General features: G+C 39.5%; 1 protein-coding gene across 1 annotated transcript in view; it reads left to right on the top strand.

The window, feature by feature from the left end:
* The first annotated feature begins 751 nt into the window (after nt 1-751).
* The window catches only part of LRFN2 (leucine rich repeat and fibronectin type III domain containing 2), a 155455-nt gene continuing 131461 nt past the window's right edge, over nt 752-24745 (top strand). Inside the window, exons 1-2 of the mRNA XM_063152027.1 lie at nt 752-1085; nt 1641-1847. The gene's annotated coding sequence lies outside the window, so the exon portion shown is untranslated. The remainder of the gene's footprint in view (nt 1086-1640; nt 1848-24745) is intronic.

Genomic DNA, 24745 nt, shown 5'->3' with positions numbered 1-24745 from the left:
TTCTGTTGATGTATAGATACTGGTGTGTAGTAAGTTGAACAAGATTCCTCCTCTTTTATAGTCAGTGCTTATCTTTTCCCTGGCTCTGTCTAGGAGCCTCTTCAACCAAGAGAGGCAGAAGAAAATTAGTGTCTCTGTGCCAGGAGGGCTGGAGAGAGGAACCCACTGGTTAATGAGAAAGGCTAATCAATCTGCATGAGTTCTTTTATCTCAGTTCAAGTTTTATTTAGACATTACAATACTGTTCAGTACAAAGGGAGAACTACTACTACTTTCTTGCCAACAGCATTAGAATTAATACCATTTAACATGGGCAACCCCTGTACATGTTCTTCTCTTTGTCATTTAATTTTCTAAAACATAGCAAGGAAAAATGTTTCCAGTATTAAATAGAACGAATGAAGCTGACAGTGCTATTAAAATCATAGAATGGTTTAGGTCAGAAAAGACTTTTGAGATCATTGAACCCAACTGTTAAGACAGCACTGCCAAATCCACCCCTAAACTGTGTCCCTAAGCACCACATATGGTTTTTATCTATCTTTTCCTACATCGATACAGATATATATGACTTCCACTAAAACACTTCAAGCATCGGCACCACCTGAGAGCTCAACTGCGGCTTATGCATTTTGCAGTAAAATTTCTCTCCTCTTCTGTCTTCCCTCCTCTTCCTCCGCCCCCAGAGGACTGACAGGCTTTCTACTGACAAATGTTGAGTGTAGCTACTGAGGATTTAGCATGTCAGGCTGTGTCTACACAGCTTAGGTTTCTATTATTATGCAATGGCTTAGAGGGCAGTGCTTTGCCACATAATTACAGCGCCAATCTCTGTTAGGACCCGGAGTTTGGATGCCTCTTTCTATATCAGCTATTTGCCTCCTGCCCGCTTAGGACTCCTCCCTGACACTCATACTTGTTTATTAGCTTCTTTTTGTACCCTTGTTTCATCTGGTTTCTGGTTTTCTTCCCTTTCCTACGGTGCATAATTGTTTATTTCAGAGGTGAGGGGTCTGACTGAGTCGTGCCTGCGCGGATTCCTATGCAGTACAAAGCACTTGCTGCATGTTGCATCGTCAGAAGAGGTAAGAAGAAATTCCTGAAGCTGCCTGCTAGTTCTCTCGGGTTTTTCACACTCTATCTTTTTTTTTTTTTTCCTTCTTTTTTTCCTTTTTTTTTTTTTTTTTTTTTTTTTTTCCCTGTGTGTGCACATTGCTTGTCTTACAAGCCGTGCAGGCTCTGCCATCTAGAGCACTTTGTGAGATCACTCCACTTTGCTGTTTTTCCTTCTCCCATCCCTGCGTGTGACTGTGTGTGTCTGCCTCTCTCTGCCTCTCTTCCCCCCGCGGTAGGGCTCGGTCCCCCACCCCACACACACACACACACACACACATATACACACACACAGAGGAGCTGGGCTTGCTTGTATGAACTTGAAGACTTGCTGTACTGAAATGCATGTGTTACCTTGGGATGCACTAGGATCAGAATGCTCAAAAAGCCTGCAGGCTGCTTAGTCCTCCAAGACGGGGTTTTTTAAATCACACAGGAAAAGAATAAGTTATTCACTCTTTTTTATTCTCTTTCTTTTTCTGTTTTTTCTCTTTCCTTTTTTTGTGCTTTGGATATTACTGAACAAGGAGTCTCAGGGATTGACACGCTCGGACTTCACTGAATCAGGCTGCGTCTGACAAACAATCTTGTCTACATTTTGGTTTGCTAGAGATCAACTGGGATTTTTCTGATTCTATCTTCTTTTGAAAAAAGGATGCATGGAATAGAAAGAAGGTCTAAGTGCCTGTCTGAGACTATTTTACCAAACCTGGGATAAATGTTACTTCTCAAAGGTAAGTGCAAGGTTTTTTTCCTATGTATGTATAAACTGTGTAGTTATAAACTGTAAATAGATATATACCCAAAACATTTTATAGACAGCTACCTTTGATGGCAAAAAATGTCTCAGTCGTGTATCTTAAAGGATTGGTGAAATATATAACTTTATCTCTCTTTTCATGTTAGCTTAGATAAGATTGTTCATATACAGTAATGGATCTCAGTTTGGTTTCTGCCTCTCATGGTATGAAAAGGCATTTCAAAACCAATATTGTTTTAGAGTCAATAGGATTTTTTAATTATAGTTTTTAAACAGTGATGGAAAATGATGAAAAGGGTAATAATTTTGTTTCTAATAAAGGAGGACTTGAGGAATAGAGTAAAGCTGTGAAAGCAATTTCAGCTTTCTGAGGAATTAGTAAATCTTCCAAAGATAAGGAACAACTTTGCTGGACAGATCAACTCTGCTGTGTATAAAACAGGAGAGTAAAAGTGAGGACCTTGGCAAATGTCATTTGAAGAAACAAATGAAGGCATAGGAGCAACTAGAGAAGGGAAGGCAGTGAAGGGTGTGGAGGGGCAGTGGGCACCACTTTGGTATCTGCTGCCACAGAGGCTGTTGTTCTTGGTGAGGTGATGCCACTGGTGATGGATGTCCAGAACTGGCAAGGTGGGCATGTGGGGGACGGGGTACACAAACAGGTATATGCTCTGTCATGTCTGTCTGACGTCAGCAGACATATATGCTCTCAGCAAGACTAAATGTACTGAGAATTGGGGTGGGGGAAGCATCTGAGTGGCAGCACAGTACAAGACATAGCAAAATGGGAACTGAATCTCTCTCTGATTTGCAAGGATGTATGTACATGTTTGGGACACAGGGCAAGTGCATGACTGAATAAAAGAAAGGAACTAATGGGGTAAAAGAAATTGGCAGTGAAGTCAACAAGTCCCAGTGTGGCAGATTAGCCACTGGAAATGTAAAATGGTCAGTTGTGGTAGTGTATGTAAGAAAGGGTTCTTAAACTGGGTAACTACTACTTACACAGAAGAGACAAATAATATTGATTTAAAGCAAGAATAATTTTCTCTTTTCAGACTGCCTGATCTAGTATTTTAGGGGCAGTGCCATGAAGACATTAAGAAAAATAAGGTTTATTTTATCTATTCTACCTTTGGGATTACTATGACAGAAAAACTCTTTTGATGAGAAGAGGGAGGGAAACAGTAAGCATCATATCCTTCTATAAACTCACAGTTAATTAAATCTCTTGATATCTCTTAACTTTATAATACAATGTTCAGCTTGTGTAAGTCCAGCAGATGCAACACAATTGTCATGGGGATTTTCTGTTCCTCCAGAAAGAGGAAACATTGCCATGCAGGGGATCAATTTCTTATTGGACCTTGATGTGTACAGAGACCGTACTGGGGCAAATTTAGGCTTGTGATGAGAAAGAAGAGAGACAAAGAATTACTTCCACTCCTGCTGTGTTTCAGGCTGGTTGCAGTCCCCTTGTTTACAGCTTGCTCTGTGTCAGTGGTGAGTTTGCATTGCCCAGGGATCACCACTTGAGCACAACAGAGTGCTTCTTGCATGCGCTCTGCTCGGAGCTGCCGCGCCACAGCAGCACCAAGAAGAGCTCAGACCTTCCCTGAAACTGCTTCTGATTCTAGGGGAGAGAGGGGATGCAAAAAATAAACAATGCCAGGAGACATGTAACAAAAATTTCATGCTGAATTTTCTTAACCCATGAAACCCAGCAAAGATCTGCATCACCTCTTGGATCAGAGACAGTGTCTGATCTGCTCTGCCCAGCACAGCTCTGGTTTCTTTAGGGTGACTCTGGACCAGGTGTGCCCCAGCATCTGGCTGTGTAGGGCACTGGAATGCAGGCAAGCTGGCCCCCTTGGTGCACCATAAAGGGTGAGAAATGCGACCCAGCCTCAGAGCCCTGTTTGCTGCTGTCCTCTCTGCCCCATGCTGCACTTCACAGCTTCGGTGCTTCTTGTTGAAATTTACAGTTGGGCCATTAGTGACCATTTTTCCTAATGGGAAGTACAAATGGCACGTGTAGCCGTGCCCCTTAGCCTGCACTTTGCCTGCTGCTCAGGTGGACCCGAGCTGACAGCCCCCAGCAATCCTGGTCAGAGTGCTTCTGCTCCCCCTCTTTGCTGAGGAATCTGACCACTGACTCAAGTTTGCAATGTAATGGTTAGAGACACATCTGATCCGCCCCCTCCTCCCAGTTCTTTTTTTTTTTTTTTTTTTTTTTTTTTTTGTGCTGGTGGGCAAAAAGCAAAATGGGAGGCTGATTCAAAATTATCAAGGTTTAACTCGTCGTAGGCGGGAATATTCTTCAAGTGACTTAACTCCCTGCTGAAAAACCTGTGGACTGAAAACCCTTGAGGCTGCATTTGCTACCCACCCTCACAGAGGTGAGGGAGGGGATGATGACAGCGCCTATTCACTCCCAAATCCCGTTTTGCATTGCTAATGCATTTCTGCCTTGACTTACAAAGATCACCTGAGGGACAAGAGCGGTAATTTGTTCCAGCTGTGTACTCAGTCTTTTTTTTTTTTTTGTTTCCTGGCCTGAGCACTTAGCCTTACTTTCTTCATGTTTGTCCAATGTGCTGTCATGGGTTTGTTTTTGTGGAGAGGCTAATTATCTTCCAGGTGCTGAACTGAAAAGCAGTAACACTCTTTTTGAAGGAAGACATCTGTGGCTCCTTCAGACCAGTCCAGATGTCTCTGAAATTTGTTGTCCAACACCAAATAGGCCATTGTTTGTATTCTCTTTTCCCTCTTTTGTTTTACCATGTAGAATTTGAATAGTTCTAGCAAACAATTCTAGCAACTAATTCTAGCAACTAAGGATCTCACCAAGGGGCTGGGATTTTCTCTGTCAGTGTCCACAGGCCATGTGTGCTTGGATGGGGCTGAACAGCACCCAGTTATGAACTGAAACTTGTGACTACAGACAGGGTTTCATCAGAGTGCACGAGAATAAAAACAAACCCCACAAATCACAAATCAGCCTGATGCAGTGCTGCAGTGAAGGGCCAGCTGTTACTCTCTGCCCAACCCAGCTCCACCTGGGATGCACAGAGAGAGAGGAAAGCCTGTAAGTGATAATTCTGATTCTAGGAATTCAAACTACCTCCTGCTATGGCTAAATGATAAACCTTGGCATGAAATTAACATACATAAACCTGTCATTAGAAGGCTCACAGTGATGTGACATGGAAAAATGGGAAAAGACTGCGTCATTTAGAAGCATTTCTGCATCCCTTGGATCAGCAATTGTCACTGTACCTCAGAATATTGATATGACATTTTTTCTGATTTTTCTCTTTTCCTGTCATTTTCTTTGTCTTACCCACAATATGGGTCTCTGATAATATCCTCATCTTTATGGAAAAACATTGGTGACAAATCCAGGATGCCAACTTCAGCATATAAAATGAGCAGCAGCAGTAGAAGTTAGAAAATATCTTTTCAGTTGAAAAAAACGCTGATTTGAAAACATAGGAGAAGGAAAAATATGTCCTGTCAGGGTCTGCCCCCATGCAGAATCACTATTGACCTACATAGAAGGCAGAGCTGAGTGGGAGTTTTTAGTATAAATGTTTTTTGTTTTTGCAGGAAAAGGTATTTTAACAGACAGAAATATGATTGGGAAATGGCCAGTCTTAGGAATTTCCTGATTAAAAAACTGTAGGAACAACATTTCTTGAACACTTTACCTTACATTCTTTCTGGAAGATAATTTTTTATTACTTCTTTCTAGTTCATGCATTTTGCATGAAAACTGAAAAAAATTCATACAAAACTTTATCATAAAACCCCATTTTTCTAAAGGACAAGCAAATCTGTGAGCTGAACTGGAATTAAGCATTTTTGGCTCATTAGAAGGCTTGCATACCTTCAGATTGGGACAAGGATACTGTAGACATTGTCATTTTGACTCAAGGAACCAAAAGACTTTTGCCTGCCAAGCCTTACCTGGAAATCAATTTATTTCACCAAATTGGATTGTTTTAGGGGTGTCTTGTCAACAAATGCTGTGAGATATCAAGGCCTCTGAGATCTTGCTCTTGAAGTAATTTCTCCAGCTATGGAAAACTTATGCACTGAGAGGATATGGCAGCTAAATAACAGGTAGGAGGGGATAGCTGCAGCAATAGTATAAGCAGTACAATGGAGCATTTAGGAGGCTTCTGCTAATCACACCTCAAGAAGGAACAGGTCTCTAATCCTCTGAAAGATCTGCTGCCACTGTGGGGTTATGGAAAGAGGTGAGATAAGGAGAGGGTCCTGGAATAGCTGTAAATCCAGGGTCCTGGACAATGGTTGGTCAGAAGGTGAGAGGTAGGGCTGGTGCATCCCAGTGCACAGCAAGGCAGATTCTGAGCAGAACAGAAGCTGGATTAAGGATAAAATCAACAGAAAGTACACGATGGCTGAAAGCATCTTGTCTATTTTAATAGAGATAATGTTGCACTGAAAATCCCTGGAAAACACGTGTGTGTGGCACTGGTGCAGAAAATCACCAGTGTGACTCTTTTCCTGAATCCAGAAGAGGTAAGTGAGAGTGGTGCATAGATCTTTATGTGCAGGACTGAGACTCATGGCTGCAGTTGTCCAGTTAGGACAGGAGAGTTTGAACTGCCTTGGCTGGGAGAAGGAAAGACTATGAAAAACCTAAATCTAATCAAGTCACGTGGATTGTGGTGACCAGGCATGACTGAGGTTGGAGGAAATACATGCATTGGTGGACAAGTAAGGAATTTTTCCTCCTCTGCCTTTAGAAGTGCAAAGGGGCTCAAAATGGCACCAGTCATCAAGAGCTCTTAGCCATTCCTTTGTGGTGTCTAAGCTCCTCAGGAAAGCTTCAGTCTACATGTTGGTCAGAATGAGTAATCCTCCTTTTGTTACAGCCCAAAGATAAAAACTAAGAATGGGAAAGGAAAAGAGGATGTCTCAAACATGCCACATCCTCTGTTGCAGTGGCAGGATGGATAGGCTGTGATTATCAGCAAGAGAGAGGCACATGTATTGGTGCTACAAAGGAAGAACTGGCTGTACCAGGATTTAAATTAGATCCCTCAGTTAACAGCCTTTAAAAAATCTATCTGCCCTTTCAGTACAGAATGAAAACAATGAGCAGTCAAATGGCAAAAGGAAAAGTCGAATGAAAAAAGTGCCTGTCATGGTTTGTTCAGCATTCCCTGTCTGGTTTAAAAGTAGCCAACAACAAATGTCTGTTTCCTTAGAGATAAATATCAAAACCTTCCCAATCATTTCAGGAGATATTTCATCTCCTTCCCTTTGTGAATATTCCTGTGAATAGCTAAACACATGGGATACTCAGAAAGCTCTGCATGGTTTGGATGTGAAACAAGAATGCTAAACTAAGAAAGAAAAAGGCCAAACTGTATTGATAGAAAATAAATTATCTGGACTGAGACCATTTTGTTGATTTCCTAAATTGAGGAGTAGTTGGCATTTCGTATGACTTATCTTTAGTGTAAGTGAATGTTATCACTGCTGCTGGCAGATATTTACTGTATATTGTTTTTTAAATAAGGGTACAACATTGATTACTTGCTCTCCAAACTATTGACTGCACTTTCTCCCTGTTGTCAGCTCAGATAACTTATCTCTTCTGGAAATGTTCAGTAGAAAAATGGGAAAATGTGTTTGTTCCCAGAAACTCTCATGAAGAAGAGGATCAAAGGGTTTTGTGTTTTTCTGGTTTGGTGGGTTTTTTTTTGAAAGCTGCCTATAATCAAAATATCTTGTAATTATCTCTGAAAATTGATAAATTCCTCTGTGAGATATATGAGCATTCACTAATCCCATTTCACATGACCAAGTAGCCCACTGAGCCATGAATTCTTCAGTTGACACCCACTTTGGAAGGATAGTGTGTTCTTTCCTTAATAGTGCAACTACATCTTCTGTTCATGGCTCCACAAATGCATTTTGGCAGCGATACCTTCTTGAGATGAGGGGGAAGGTTGTTCATGGACTTCACAGTTCTGCTGTGTGGCCAGGAGTCTCACAGAGAATGAGCTTTCCTCTGTCCCTGGTCTCCCATCATCCTACCCTGACTGGACTCAACAGGCTGGTGGGAGAAGTTTCAGGGGCATTAATTAATAATGTTTTCTTTCGGATCCAGGGGTGGGTGGCAGCAGTTTCATGTGAACTGGAGAGAATTGGTCATACTGACAGAGAGTTGGAGCAGAGAAGCTGAAGTGCAGCCTGATGCATATTCATGAGAGCAAATACCCTGAGAGCAGAGAAACACTGGGAGAAAAATTGGAGAAATTTGGGTAGGATGAGGGGGAAGACAGAAAGCAAAAACAGCTGTGATAAAGCTAAGAAGATGTTTCTCTCTCTTTAGTTATTTGAATGTCACTTTTTTCCACTGAGCCAGAATACCAGGCTAGGCTAAAAACAGACTAATGATGTGTGTCACTGGTCACACTGTTCATAGCTGATACCTCTCTCAGCCACTCAAGGCTGTTTTATTTTTCACATCTAACCTGTTTTAGCATTTTGGTGAACATGAGAAAAAGCCCTTTGTGCATTTGTTCCTGATGTCTCAGTCTTTCACCTCCCTGGATCAGTGAGTTAAGAAGCTATTTTTTTTTTTTTTCCTCAGGACTGAACACAAAGAGTTTCTTATCATCAGCTAATACTTATAACCACTCAATTCCTAGTAGAACCTAGCAACAAGCTTTCAAGTTAATGTGAGAGACCCTCTAAAATACACTAGTCCCTCTTCTTATGATATCTTTTCCAGAGAGTGCGCAACTGATGGGCTGAGATCTTTCCCTTCTGTGCTGGATGTCTGATGGCTGCATTTCATGATCACCTTGGGGTTTTTATTTACCTCTTTTACAACTTTTTCATTTGTCTAATGCTATGAGCAGCAAAACAAAGGTCTGTGATGACCTTGTGGGTCTATGTCTCACAAAACCTCGCTACATTTTGGATTGTGTCAAGAAAATGAACAAATCCATCCTCTTGTAAGAAGGCTGAGATAGGACACAGTGAATTTCTGTGTACTGGTGACTTTTATCCTATGTCAGTGTCCTACCACAGAATGGAAAAATCAAAGTTATGCCACATTCTATCTCAACTATAGGATTTACATTTAAAAATAAATAATGCCCTTGGGCCAAGTAACAACTGCTGCAGTTCTTTCCAGCACAGCTCATTGACCTTGTCCTCTCATTTGACATATCCTGCTACTCCCATGGTGCTGTAGTTAGCATTAAATCACAGAGAGATCATGTAGTGACCTCACTGAAACTGAGACCTAGTTGGGGTAGGCTTTGCATACAGATATACCAGTCCTTACACCACCATCTCACCACACAGTGGAGAAAGACCTGAGAACAGTCTTTATTAGGCTGTGTTCTCTGTTTCTGTTTTTCAAATAGATTTTTTGCTTATTATATGTTAGTCTAATCATGCTTGCTTTAAGGAATTACTTTCAACTTTTTTATTTTTTCTTTTTTTTTAATAGCAGGTGTTGTTTTATCATGAAATGGTGATGAGCTTAATACATTTGTTAAAACTACAGTATTCCACAAAAATCCTGTTATAGAAACCAAATATCTTTTAGGAACTCCTAAATAAAAAGCCTCCCAAGTTTAGTACATCATGTAATTTTCTCACTATCATTCCTCACATTTCTCACAATCAATCCTCTCTTTTCTTTGTACTGACAAGTACATGAAGAGCAAAAATTAACTCTGCAGCCAGCTGTTCTTCCTAAATATGTCTTGTCTTGCTAGTTCAGGTAAAAGGCAAATTGCACTTTGAGACTTTATTTCTGCAGCAAATCAGGTCTATTTTCAGAGGAATTCTTCTTCAGTCACAGTATTCCAAGATGGGAAGCCAGGATGTGTTCCTGCCACAATCTGATTATACCATGTTTGCAGAGACTTTAGTCATAGGGTGGCAAAAACATTTAAGAACAAAAGAACACAGTTTTAGACCTTTGCTTCCATTTCTTCCACTCCTGATTAAATTTTCAAAGCCTTTCTAACATTTAACAAAGCATTATCTGAGAGCTGTTTGGAAAGAATATGGGATCTTAGATTGACATTCTCGGAAAAATTTCTACTTTGTTTCAAAACAATCTCTCCTGCAGCTATAAATTTATTTTGTAACCTATTTTATGCTCCTTCTATTGTTGCATCCTTCTGTTAAAAACATATTGTTTTTGTTTCTGTAGTCTTACTAGGAACAAGAAAAAACCATTTACCTTGCCAACACACAGTTATTTTTATTTGATTGTGTCACAGAATAACAGATATTGCTGAATGCTTATAGGGCACCAAGTAGTAAAATCATATTTACCTCAAACAAGAAAAGGATATTTGAGCTTACTAGCAGGCCTTTTTTAAATTGATACTCCAGAGAAACTTGATTCCTTGAAATTCTGTTGATAAATGCCAAGCTTTGGTGACATTAACTGATACTGGGCACTGGGATTTCCATTAATTTTTCTGAGATTATTTGACTAGTGTGATATTCAAATGACCAGGTGCTTTAGTCATTCAGAGAGGCAGCAGCACCCTGGGATGAGATAAAAAATGAAGTAAGAATTCAATCATAACAAAGAGTTTTTTTGAAATTGATACTTCTAATCACTATTAAAAATTAATAACAATAAAATGTAGACTGCATCACAGTTAGTGTATTTTAAAATTGATATCCAGTAAATCCTGGCATCTCACAGGGGAAAGGAATGGCAGTACCAGCCCCTTTGACGTACATATCTGTATTAAAATATTTTCATTTATTTGCAGGAAAAAACTGAGGAAGGAAGCAAAACCAAATAAAACTTTGGTTAAAGCCTTAAAGACAAAGTAGGCTTGCAAGAAACAGTCTATGCAGGACTTACTAAGGTTTGCAAAAGCCCACAGTTGGCTGCAAAGAAAAAGGGAAAGAAACTTTCAATTTGCTAATTTTGGAAAGGTATATTCCCAAAATTCCCTTTTGTATATTATCTATTAGGTCACTTCTAAAATGGAAATGGTAATTTGAAATTAAATGCTTGGGTAATTATGTTTCTACTTCAGATTCAATAAATGTTTTCAGAAAGGTGAAATGAGTTCAACTGAAACAAAGGATCTTTTTCCTGTTTAAATAAGAAAATGGCAAGTCAGTTCAAAAAATGTATTTTTCATTAATTTTGACCCTTTTGATTACATTTTTGAAATTACTGAACATATATGTATAATGCGTGCTTGTATACATATGGTTGGATACATTCTTGGCCGTAGGTATAAACTTTGCTTTTCACTTCTGCCTTTGTAACAGGAGATAATGGTAACAAATGTCAGAGACTTAGGCCTAGCAGAACTGATGTTTACAGAGTGCTTATAGAGCAGTAAAGACAAAGGATCCACTCGTGAGCGTACCTGTGTCAACAAAAGGAGACACACAACATAATAAGAGCTGGTGAAGAATTTTCAGTCAGCCTGGGATGTGGACAAGCTCGAGAAGTGGGCCCAAGGGAGTCTCATGAGGTTTAACAGGACCAGGTGCTGGTGTTGCACCTGGATGGAGCAGCCCTGGTATCAACACAGGCTGGGGGATGATCAAGAGCAGCCCTGAGGACAAGGACTTGGGGGTGCTGCTGGGTGAGAGGCTGGACATGAGCTGGAAATGTGCACTCCCAGCCCAGAAAGTCAAACCTGTCCTGGGCAGCATCCTATCCCTCTGCTCCCCTCTGCTGAGAACTCACTGACAGTGTGGCATCCGCTCTGGGGTTCCCAGCACAGCAGGACATGGACATGTTGGAGAGCATCCACTGGAAGGCCATCAAGTTGTTTAGAGGGTGGAGTGCCTCTCCTATGGAGAAAGGTTGAGAGAAGTGGGATTGTTCAGCCTGGAAAAGAGAGAGTTTCAGGATGACAAGGCTGTGGTCTTCCAGTGCCTGAAGGGAGCCTACAAGAAAGATGGAGAAGGACTTTTTACAAGGCCAGGCAGTGGCAGGATAAAGGGGAATTGCTTCAAACTGAGTGAGGTTTAGCTTAGATATTAGGAAAAAAATTCTTCCCTGTGAGCATGGTGAAGCACTGAACAGGTTGTCCAGAGCAGTGGATGCCCCATCCCTGGAAGTGTTCAATTGGGCTTTGAACAATCTGGTCTAGTGGAACTGTCTCTGTCCATGGCAGGGGGCTTGGAGCTAGCTGATCTCTAAGGTCCCTTCCAACCTAAACCATTCTATGAACTTTTTTCATTAGTGAATAGGTTTTTGTCCAAATTAGCTTTCTGAGTACGTTGTGGGAGGGGGGATGGGTATTATTCAACAATATCTTCATACGTTCTGTCTTTTAAAATATTTTTGGCTGGAATGTTTATGAGTTTTGTTTCTAAATGAAATTGAACTTTATATCATGTTTAAAGCTTTAATGTGGCATTTTGTGCTATTTTTACAGAAAATAACTTCTTATATTTTCCAGAAAGCAGATATTCTTCAAATTTTAATGAGACAGTCTAATCTAAATAAGTCAAAATTTTCTCTCAATTTCTGATAAAATTATGCTTTCTTACCATAATTCTCCTAAACAGCAATTCTAAACAATTTCCACAATAATTCTTAACATTAACTGATAACCATACAGCAATAACACCACTTCTTTTTGTAGAATTCTTTCTTTTATCCTATTTCATTTTTTTTTTTTGTTTTCTTGTCCTGGTAGGTCTGTTCTTTGTAGATGACTATGCACAAATGGAACAGATAGTTCAAAGGCTTCTCCAAATATAACAGGCCGTAAAAATGCTGCATTTACTTTAAGGTTCATAGGACAGGAAAATATGAAGGTAAAATGGCAAGGAGCATGTGGTATTTGAGTGGGAGGCTTGTGCCAAGGCAAAGCAGACCATCACAATCCTGAATTAGCCTCTGAAATATAATCTGTGCAGAAGAAATGGGGGCTGAGAGGGAGCACAAGTGATCACCAATGAATTAAGGAGTTCACTCTCAGTGCTCTGTGATGAATGAAAAGTAAAAGAAGCAGCTGAGAAATGTAAGAAAGTTTCCTGTGGCAGAGGAGCCACCTGCAGCAGCTTGATACCCTTCATACTAGAAATGCTGTTGGGTCGTCCATGGTTAATATTCTCTTAGGTGTAAAAGTGAACCTGCAACTACTCCATTTTAAAATGTGTTAGGGGCTATCATTAACACATGATTCATCATTCTAAGCCAGGGCAAAGGGGAATGAGGGGATCCTGACAGTTTATATCAAAATATTCCTAGAGTGCAGAGCTTTTGGAGGCTCTGACACTGCAGTGAGCACTCCCTTTGATGTTAGCACATTTTTCACTCAGAACTCTGAGCAAATGAACTGATCCTTGATGCTTTCCATGTAAATTGGGGTAGAGTTGCTATTCCTTAACTGAGAAATTGGCACGTGGGTTTTGGTTTGAACTGCTCTGTGCTCACCTGCAGTGCCTACAGCAGAGTGGTTGGTTGGTCAGCCATCACACTGGCTTTTGTCATCCTGCTGGGGCTGAGGCCGTGGTGAGGCAGTGCTGAGCCAGAGGAATGGAAAACAGATAAAATCCCAGAGCTGTGCTGCAGCAGAAACAGAGTGAGCTGTGCCTACACGAGTGAGCCCACTGGAGAGCTTCATTTAGGCTTTTCATTCCAGCAAGACTGTTACGAAAACAGTACTCAAATAGCAAGCCTTAGCTAAAGTAGGAGCCACAGAACTCTTTTTTACAATTTTTACATGCTCTAATAGAGTTGAAGAAAGTAGTCATCATATGCATTATCTTCCTGCTTATATTTTCTATGTTTATTTAATAGTCATTTGGGAGGAATATGGATATAACACCAACTGGAATTAAAAAAAAAAAAAACAAAAAAACAAAAACAACAAAACAAAAACAAAACAAATAAACAAAAAAAAAAATCAACCAAAAAAAACCCCAAGCAGAAATAGCTATACTAAGCTTTTCATCTTGCTTGGGATGCTAGAAATCATCCAAGCTTACATCCAGGCAAACCCACTCTTCCTCATGGATATTTTACTTATTATCATGAATTGGCATACTGAATTACTGATGAAATTCACACTAGAAGAAATTCAAATGATATAATTATTTTACTCCAGTGATGGACTGAAACATTTTATTCATATTACATACACAATTTTTCTGCTTTCATTATGCTACAGCTAAGATTTATTTGGCCTTTTAATTTTTAGGGCTTCTTATTTCAACTGAAGTTCTGAAGGATGTAATTTATGTCAGCTCATGGTTGACTTATTCCTTTAGTTTTCATATGAAGAGACCAAGAACTTCTCACTTCTCTCTCCTCATTTTGCATGTAAACATAACCTCAGCCTGGTAGTGAAAATGGTCAGTCTAGCAAAATCAGAAAGGTCAGGTGACCTAAGATCATTGATCTAGTTATTCACAGAGGAAATATGCAAACTGCTTATAAATGGTTCATGTGAAAAAAAAAGTAGAATTTATACTTTAGAAGATTTATAGTTACTTAAGTAAACTCAGAAAAAACCCCACCTAAGTCCCTTGACCAAAGCTTTTCTTACCACTTCTACAAGACAGCCTTTAAATCCACACTGAGAAATAAACCAAAAAAACATTCCATCAAACCAAATAAAGTTCTGCACTGCAGCTGTACATCACCCATTTCACATTTGGTGCAGTTTGTCTGGACTGCAACTAGTCCCTCCTGGCACAGACTACAATCCTGTCACAGCTGTCCAAACCTCAGTTACCCAGAACAGGATAGTGGTCCTCTGTGCCTGTTAGCTGCACTGGTAATTCCCATAATTACTTGGACATGCTTCATCTCCCATGACATTCAGTTGAATGAAGATGCACTGCCTGGTAAAAACTTCATTTTAATGTCTCACTCTAATTCCCCCCATAATACATTCAGCAGCAGCATGTTTACTTGTTCTTCCTGATGTGAAAGCTTCTAATATATGACTACAGCAGAGATAAAAACAACAATAAATATTCAAAAATCACCAGTGTGATTAACACACATAATCCATAAGAGCAGTAAGAAGAGCAGTAGTTATTAAATATAGATGGTTTACTCATGTGTCATCAATAAACATGTGATTTGTGATTCTCTGAGACTTTTTAGGTGATGATTCATTCATGATTTTATTTATTTTACTGTATAATGAAGCAGAATAGCAGAAGGAAGAGATTTTAGCTGATGCCACAAACATCTTCTTATTTGGTGAGATGTCTTCCAGTACTTTCTAGCTCGAGAAATTAAAGTTTAGGGGTCTAGAGCCTGCAAGGCAACTGAGCGTCCCTGGAGAGTGCTGTGTGAGCTTTTCTGCTTGGTACAAAGTGGCACTGCTCTGTAGGTGCTGCAGATGGTTATCCAGTGACAGTAAATCCAATGGCCTTTGCCACTGGTGATAAACAGATCCTAACAGAGACCCACCAGCACAATTCTGTGTCTACAACAGCCCTTTTGGGTGCAGCTTCAGCTGGTAAGAGACTTCAGTGCTCTCATCAATGATGTTGTACAATTCTGGTCCTAGAAGATGAACTGAAAAATTGCAGAGAAGTAGAGCATGGGTGGATGGATGGATAAGCTTTTAAACAAAGAATGATTGAATGCTGTGGCTTGGAAGGAATTTACTCTAGTTTGATATGATAAAGATATCTAAGACCATGGAAAATATTTTTGTTCCATGTCTCTTCTTATGAAAGTCTTACAGGACAACAGATAAAATTGGAGAGCGACAGGTCCAGAAAAATAATGAAGCATTGCTTATCTTGGGATACTGAGAAGATGTGAAACCCTTTTCTGCAGGATTCAGGGGTTTCTAATTGTTTACTTTGACTTATAGACCATTTGGAGAACTAAATAGGAAAGAAACATGATGTTTTTTAACACTCAAAGACATCATCTTCAGCTAACAATGTTAGCTGCACCACAAGCAGCTAAGAAGCAGAGAGGGAGAGTATTCTGGGAAATTGTCACCAAAGGCCTGCATTGCTTTTGAGTTTTTTGACTCTTTTCCCTATTAGCTACTAGCAGAGACAAGGTAGTGTAGCTACTAGCAGAGACAAGAGATATGCCATAGATGTGACATGATTCAGATTTGTTCAGACTGATTTGACTCAAGATGCTGATTCCTATGGTGCTCATGGCACACAAGGATGCCGTGTTTGGCTGAGTCCACAGCTGTGCACCAGCAGGGTGCAAAGAGGTGCAAATTACTCAGCGCTTGCACATGTGGGCAGAAGCAGTGATCTTCTACCAGGATACAGAGAGAAAGCTTCACTGCTGCACTGACTAAGTTATTAGCACCCTGGATTCTGAAACTATGCTGATATAATCACAGTCTCTGGCTCAGAAATTTCAGATAGCTTTCATAGTGTTTCACTCCTAGTTAGGTGAAAATTGTACTCTCTGCACTTTGGGCTTCTTCAATAGTTGCAGTGGCTGGCTGTGTTGGTGTGAGCACGAGGAGGCTGCTGTTGAGCTCTGGCAGCTGGAAAAGGTAGGCATTCTTATTGGGAAAAAAATTTAAATGGTATTATGGGCCTATTAAGCTGGAAAAGGAGAATGCTTCTTTCTCTCTTGTGAAACTGTTCTTCTAGAAGTTTAATAATGATAACATTTGAGTGTATAGACAAGAAATCACTTGAAAGGCTGTGGTTTGTGAGGAAACAAGAGTCTGAGCTCTTGCATATGGTTCTCAATCCCTATAACAAGTTAGAAGTATGGCAAATAGGGGGAGCTGTTTCAAGAAGACATCTGACTGGTTTCTTTAACTTTTACGGATTTAATTTAGGATTTTTTGTGTGTATTTAGAATCTGGCTTACCTGAGTTCCGTATGGGTAGAATTATTCACTGGCACCTGCCTTGAGTTAGGAAGGAAGTTTTTTCTTGTGCTGGTGGAGGGTGCTTCAGAAGAGAGTTTCCAGACAGACAAGAATAGAGGGAAGCCTCTAAATCAAGACAAAATAGGATGGGGGAGGGGGCAAGACTGAAGAACTATCACCAAGGTGATTGTTGACAGAGGAATTCATTTCTTTCTGGGCTGGTGTGTCTTGTTTTGTTAAATATCTTTAGTGATAAACCACAGATAGAATTCTCAAAACTCAGCACATCAGAAGGCTCTTTTACAGAAGAAATATATTAAATGTGCTATAAATTATATATTAAAAAGTGTCTTTATTTCCACTATTTTTTCTTAGGCTAAATTTTTAAAACCTTTATTCAGGTATTGTCAAGGTACTCTGAAAACCTAAGGAAATTCTGAGTTATTTTATGAAATAGTTGGGTCTCAGGAGGGGATCGTTTAGCCAAAATTCTCCAGTCTGTTCTGTGTGTTTTGAATACTAAATAAATGAATTTGTGATACTCCCTTCTTGGGTAGACTCATAGGCATTGACCATTGGCCTGCAATATATGAAATTACGACTGCATTGCTTTTATTCCTTGGATCACCCCATTCAATTTTTTTTTTTTTTTTTTCCAGAATATCTAGATTTGTACTCTCTGGTGGAGAAAGCTGCACTGAGATTCTTTTTCTAATACAACCATTTACAGAAGTGCTAATGTGTCCTAGGAAACATGAAGGCACAGTACTGTATTTAGAAATTGTTCTACAGAGTTATCAGATTTTTTTTTCCCTTTTTTTTTTTTCTTTCCTGCTCAATATTTCAAGAACTATCTTTAGGCTAAACAGAAAGAAAAGATTTATTGACAGCAAGATTCATTAGACTGTGAAATAGCCTCCTAAGGAAAGTTGATAGAAACTTTGAGATTTTAAAAGCAGCTTATTTGGCACAGGGGAACTCAAAACTTTTAATGTACTGCATGAGATAAGAAATGTGTTAGAAGAGAGAAGATGGACTAACTGGCTTGATAAGGCCATCTTTTGATGTGTAGTTCCTATAGCTATTTGCACAGAAACACTAGCGCTGCTAATTAACTGCTCATCTGCTTCGTGTACTTACGGCTTACCAGCTATAGTCAAATCCCATCTGTCACTTGAGGACAATTAAGTGGGCTGAGAAGCAGCATTTCATGACAGCACCTGGCCAGGAGGAGATAGTCCAGATGGACAGCATGGGAATCAGGAGATACCTAGGTGAGGAAGGGGAGGAGGCTGTCTCTGCACCAGGCAGATGCAGGTGGTTGCAAGCCTGTTCATATAAAGCAAGGAAAACCTGTTCTGGAGTGGCACTGATAGGAGCACACAAAACTCAAACTCGTGGTTCCAGGACCACTGCAAGAGCTGTGTGGTTTTCTTCAGACTGCTACGGTTCCTGTCTTCAATTTTGTATGAATTTTGACACCATAGACAGTGGAAAATTGCAAGAGCTGACCAAAACCCAAAAAATGACATGAATAATGTTGGAGATGAGGAAGAGATGATATAACCATTGTTATTAAGTGAGACCCAAACCCTGGAATAGGGTTAGGGTCAGTGGTGCTGTGACACAGGTATATGATACTGTCTCTTGGTTCTGCCTGGAACATGATCCTGGGGACTGAACAACTGCATAAATAACCACCAATAATCATGGTGTTGTCACAGCTCTCACTTTGTGCATTTTCATTCATGCTGCTCTTGCTGTCTGCTGCTTGTGGCTTGCAATGAGATCCTTTCATTTGAGTAAGAAAACATGTGGTGAATAATTATATTTGTCCCTAAATATAATGTTTCCTCAAATCTCTTCAAGCAGTGTCAGTGGCGCTTTAGAGGCCATTTCCAAGCTTACAGCAGTGTGCTTGGGTAATGAGGTAATGGTAGTGCCTCAATTATATTCTGCAGGTGAGGATGAAGCCTTAAACTGCCATTCAGCTTTAGAATTACTGCTGTAATTTTAAAAGTATCTACCCTCCTTTCTCTTTAAGCAAAATCACCCACTCCATTTGTCAAGATAATGATATCTGTGGCCAAGCAGGACCTCTCCTTCCAGGGATAGCTTCCTTCAGAGGGATGCCATTACAGCCTCATTTTCTATCACCTGAATTCATATAGTTTAATTTATGTCAATTCTATTTTTTTTTGACTGTTATTCCCCATGACTGTACATTATGCATGACCAGGAGATTGAAAGAAGAGCAATTGTGCCATATCAGTCTTTGTGCTGATATTTCCCAGCAAAGATTTTACATACATATATATATATATATACACACACACATATATATATACACACATATATATATATGTATATACAGAGATAAATTTATATATATATGTATGTCTTTTATCTGTAAGTAGATGTACATGGAAGAGAGATTTGTTTCTTGGCAGGCAAAAAAGGAAGAACTTTAACTTTTCCTGGTAGTAAATTTTGCACTTCCTGGCACGGTGAAAAGTTGCAGTGGGCTCTGTGGTCCCTTCTGGCAGGGCTGCACTCAGGCCAGAAAGACACATCAGTAAAGCCTTCTGGCAGATGGACTCTCTTTCCCCTCTGTGGGAAAACAGACTGAATTCTCTGCTCTTGCTTGCACATCTCAACGGGGAAAGGTTTCAAATAAAACCACTTCTGTTTTGTAGAGCTGAGGGGTCTTGTAAGGTGGCTGTGAAGAAAAAGTAGGTAATACTAAGTCTTGTTAGCCATAAGCATGCAGAAATCATTGCTCTAAATATCAGATGAGAGTTTAGTGTGGTATAATCTACCTTTTGTAACACTGCCTATTTTTAGGCTCCATTTTTCCAGTTTCTAAACTATTTTGGACCATATTTAAAAAAGAAATAAAATTCTTTCCTAACCACGTGATTCCAGGAGGCCTGTGCTCCTGTGTGTTCATGTGTCCATGGTTCCCATGCTGGTGGATAAAGGACCATTTGATATTATTCATTCTTTGTGCTTTCAAACTGAATCAGGACAGGTTATCAAAACAAGGCTGTGCAAGGTTTTGTGGAGTTTGTTGTTTGGGTTTTTAACCTCATCTTCGTGGGGTGTTTTGTTGCTTGGAGTTTTTTTTTTCACTATGATATTTAAAATATACTTTTAAAAGTTGTTGCTTAAGTATTCTGAAAGCCAGACTTGATCATCAGTTTACCTGTTCGTTCAGGAAAACCATGAAACTGAATGGATTCCTACAGAGAGAGGGACTCATTTGCCTAATCCTGCCAATCAAGACAAGAAAGATGAAATAAAAGCCAGCAACATAACAGGTAGAAAAATAAATTAAAATACTTTCATTCTTGCCCAAGCAAAAGGATTTGAGTAAGGAATATAGGAGAAAATGTTGAATAAAATTTTATTTAAATTGTGCTCTCTACAATTTAAAAGACATACCTGAACAGATTTTTCTCAACCACCAAAGTCATACCTTTCTAACCTGCACATCACTTTCCAAATTTAAAAATATTTTTTTCTTCTTCCATCCTTCCCTAATAATTTGAGGCTCTAAGGTCTTTCATAGGCCTGCATGAGGAATATCATATGTATTTTAACAATTTATTTTTAATTCTGTTCTCTCTCTAGTACAGAAATTCTATCCAAACAAAAATCACAGTTTTGATGCCTGTATCTGGCACAAGCACAGCCTGAGACAAATGGTGAATAATGCAAAGAATAATGAGGTGTACTATGGCATACTAGATACCCAGTTTCAAATGACTGTGATTACACCTTTCTCCCCTGTTACTTTTGTCACTAACATAACACTAAGCACATTTCTTTCAAAAAATGCGTTTTGAGCCTATTAGAGAGAATATGTTAAGGTCAGATTTTTCAAATGTGCTCAGCATAATGAATGCAGATGGGGTGCTAAGTGCTCTGGTGTTTTGTGGGTTGATTTTTGTTTTGCTGCTTTTTTTTTTTTTTTTAATGATCCCACAATAGGATTTATGGACATAAAATGACTTTGAAAATTCAGCTGCTATGTAAATTCTCAGGTCTGAAAGAGCTGGCTTGTAACAACCTTTTTTCATTTTGGAAAAAGTGCTTTGGTTGTGGGATTTTCAGGCATTTTCCCAACTGGCCAAATTCTGTTCTATGTGAAATCAGTGAAAATAATTTTATCTCAAATTGATCTTATCTGATGTGGATTTTTGGTCCTGCTTGTCTTCTTTACCCTTTGTCCATAGGTATATGTTTAGGAACAAACTTCACCTGAGCTCACAGAGGACTAGAAGTGCCTCAGCCCAGGTCCCAGCTCTTTGCCCCTGTGCTGAGGGTGGATCAGACACAGGTGATGCCCAGCGACTCACACCTGCCAGCACATGTGCTAATTATGGCTTTTCCTTAAACCCAAGCAAGAGTCTGGGGTTAGATGGCTGTATAGGGGTTTTCCATATGCAAGCCTTTATGACAGGTGAAGAAGAATACACTTTCATGATGCAGCTGTGCTCAGCTTTAGTAGCTGAAGCACTCAGTAAGGTAGATATCAATAATAAGCATGATGAGTTATGTCTCAGAACTGTCTAAGTCTTTTGATTCATCCACAAGGGTCACCAGATGACAAGATAATATGTGAATGTCTAAATTACGGGCCTCAAAAATGAGATCAAAGCTACTGCTAGCCACAGTGGATGAAAAACACAGGGGTCATTCAGTGTGCAAAAGCTCTTCATCTCTATTTTAACTTTGCATCCTTACCTTATTTTTGTGCCACTGGTTTCACTTGAGAAAAATAATTCCATACCAATTGTTTCTGAAACCTTTACCTACAGCTCAGGCACTGTGTAGCTCTGCACTATGGCCATTTCCCTTTAAATTACTTGCATTTTTCATTGTGAAACAACTTGTCCCTGGGACTGTTTTTGTACCACAGGCGCAGAAATGGACCAGTGACTAACTGATTTGCTCTCTAAGACATCATGTATTTCACATTGTAGCCATCTGTGCTGTGATGATACCCTTATTTGATTCTGTTTCTTGAACTCTCTAATGCTAATTTAGGAAATTATTTGCCTGGCATTTTTTAAGTTTTTTTTTTGTTGTTGTTATCACTATTATTTTTAGAGACAATGAGCATAAGGAGATATTTGGAACCTTTGTTTGTTCGGGTTTTTTTTCTCAATTTCTGAAAAGATTTTTATTTTTAACAGATGAACTTAGGACAAAAGAGACTAGATCCTAGCACATCACTGCTTTCTGGTACTGCTATGGTAAATGAATACATAATTCCTTGACTTATTACAGGCTAATACAAATCTGTATGTTTTTTCTCCACCTCTTTTAACCTCCTACATTCTCAGAGCATATGTTGAGAATGCCACCCGTAGCAAAGGATCAGTGTAAAGCATCTGTTGCAAATGATCCAGCTGAGATTGATTGATTTTTCAATTTATGCATTTAACTCTCTTGGTTTAGATTTCAACCTAGACCTCAACTGAATTTCAATAATGACACATGCCAGACTTAAGTGCTAGAGAGCTCCTGAAATTCAATAGATCCAACATTGGTAATTAATAGATATTTAGGCACTGGTTGACCTTGTACCTTTCTAATAAACCTCTAGGAAACTAATAGGTTAAGACATAAAGAACCTTTCTGAAATGTCCCTTGGTGGATTAAACTTCCAGGGGTGGCAGGCACTAAAACTTGCAACCTTCCTGTTTTTGAAGGTCTCTTCTTTTGGAGCTCCCTGTGCTTCTGAGGTCTGCTGCAATCCTTCTAGGATTGTTTAAACAAGATTTATAGCCAAGCAGTAAAGCAAACTAGCAGTAAAAATTCTTAAATTATTGTGCTAGGCAGTCTCCTAAGCTGTACTGAAAAAGTAATCACTTTCACTTATGCGTCTTGATTTATTGTTTCTGAAAGAAGCCCTGTACTCTGGTAGCATTTTCGTCAACTTCCTTTGCTGTTGAAAAAACTGTGCTTTACCTAGTTTTCTTCCTCTATTTCTGTCAGTATTTTCTGCTATGTGAAGAGAAATCTCAGTCAGGTCAATAAAGTTACTAAGATAAACAAATAGGAAATCCAGCTGTGACCATATCATTTGGAGGAAGGGATGAAGGTTCTTTGTAAGCTAAGCAAGTGAATTGGGTAGTTTTTCACACATCAGTTGGAAAGTTGAATACTTGACCAGCAAGATAGTTTTCAAGTTTGAAATTTGCTTCTCTCCCTAATGGAAATGTGAAAAAATAATTTCTTACCACTTCTGTGAAATGTTTGTAGAGGGACCAGAAAGAGAGATGGTAATGTGGGTGGCAAGAAGTCTGGCCATACAAAGTAATTGCAGCAAATTTAGAGTATCAGAACCCTTGTTTTGGTTTTGGGTTCATTTTTTTGTTGTTGTTGTGGCTTTGTTTGTTTGTTTTGTTTCTGTGTGCAATGAAAATTAAGAAATGTGAACCTTTCTTTCACAGACTATAGACTCTGTGTCTGATTTTCTCTACCCAAAAGAGACAAGGTGACCTGAATGTAGAGCTTTCGCTGCTATGTTATGAAACTGCAGAGCCTGATGAACAGGCAACTGCAGTTTGTTTATGGAATAGTGGCACAGAAAGTCACCATGACTTTGAAACCGAGCCGAGATCCATACATTGAATAGCAGATCTGTGTAGCATTGTTGCAAACCATAGTGCAAGGAATCAAGAGCCACATTTCCCCTGAGATTGCAGGTAATTTTTATGTTTCTGACTTTCTGTTAAACAAGAAACCTGCAGTTTCAAGTTAGTTCACAGTCATATTACCTACGGGACCATTGAATCTGGGGAAGATTAAAGCCATGTTGCAGGTGAATACCCAATCTCAATTACTGGCTGCTGAGCCAAGGAAACAGGGCTTTCCCAAAGCAACAAGTTGGGGAAAGAAGAGGTCTATGTCTCCACATTGCAGGAGGTCTATGTCTCCACAACCACCGGAGAGAAGGGAAGAGAGGTGAGCACACCGCAGGATTTCTCTCTTACTCGGCTCCTTGGGAGCATGAACACAGACGAGCATTGTAGCCACTGACTGACGGGGCAGGAAACCCTGGGGAGGTGCAAGATGCTCCCTTCCAGTGGGTACCTTGCTTTTTCACTTTTCTGCAGTTTGTTTCCCTTGATGCACTGCATTCCAGCAGCTGCCTTTGTTTCCTATAGCACGTATTTCCTTTATATTGTTTTATGTTGCCCTGCCTATACAATGGTAAGCCAAGAGTAAATCCTTTATGAGTGACTACATGACAAGCACAAGACAGACACAAGAGACACTGTCCTATTCTTGTAGCTGAGAAGGAATTTAAGCTCTGTATAAGGTGCCACAAAAGATTTCATGCAGTGGTTGGAGTTACATTATTTGTAACCAGAAATAACCGTGACAAAGACAGTTAAACTCTGCATCTGTTTTTGTCATGTGGATTCATGTTTTGTGATGAAGGCCAGGGATACAAAAAGAGTAAGCTGTATGTCATGCTTTTATAATATTTATCTATAAACAGAGACCTCCATTTGAATTGGGAAATTGTGATAAAGCAACAGAGACTTGCAATTAAATGTCTTTTGGTTATGGGTTTAGGTTTTTGGGTAAATTGTTCTTCCAGTTTCTGCTTTGAGGAAGATAATTAATTCTCTCCTAATTTGGTAGTGATGCATTCAGTTTTTAGCTTGGTAAATCATGTAACAGATTGGTTTCATTTCACAAAGGAACAAGGAACAAGAGTACTGGCTTAGAGGACAGATAAAATGTTCTAAGTCTCCTGTTATACTTAATTCGAGTAAACCTAAACCTTCAAATATGGCTCAACACTGGTTGAATAAGTCCTTACTTTCCCCAAGTCCCAGCAGGTATCCTACTTGCTGGCAGCAATTCTGGAATCTCACTAGAGCAGATAATTTGAGCTAAATCATAAATTGTCCCCTCATCGCGCGGTCAGAAGGCGAGGAGGTGATAAGTGTTTTCTGAGGTGTTTCTGATATATGTGTTTCCCTGAGGTTGTGAACACTGATTACAGAAGTGAGTCAGAG

This window comes from Melospiza melodia, chromosome 3, assembly GCF_035770615.1.
Source record: "Melospiza melodia melodia isolate bMelMel2 chromosome 3, bMelMel2.pri, whole genome shotgun sequence".
NCBI lineage: Eukaryota > Metazoa > Chordata > Aves > Passeriformes > Passerellidae > Melospiza > Melospiza melodia.
The sequence above is the reverse complement of the archived record's forward strand: the minus strand, read 5'-3'. Positions and strand labels throughout refer to the sequence as shown.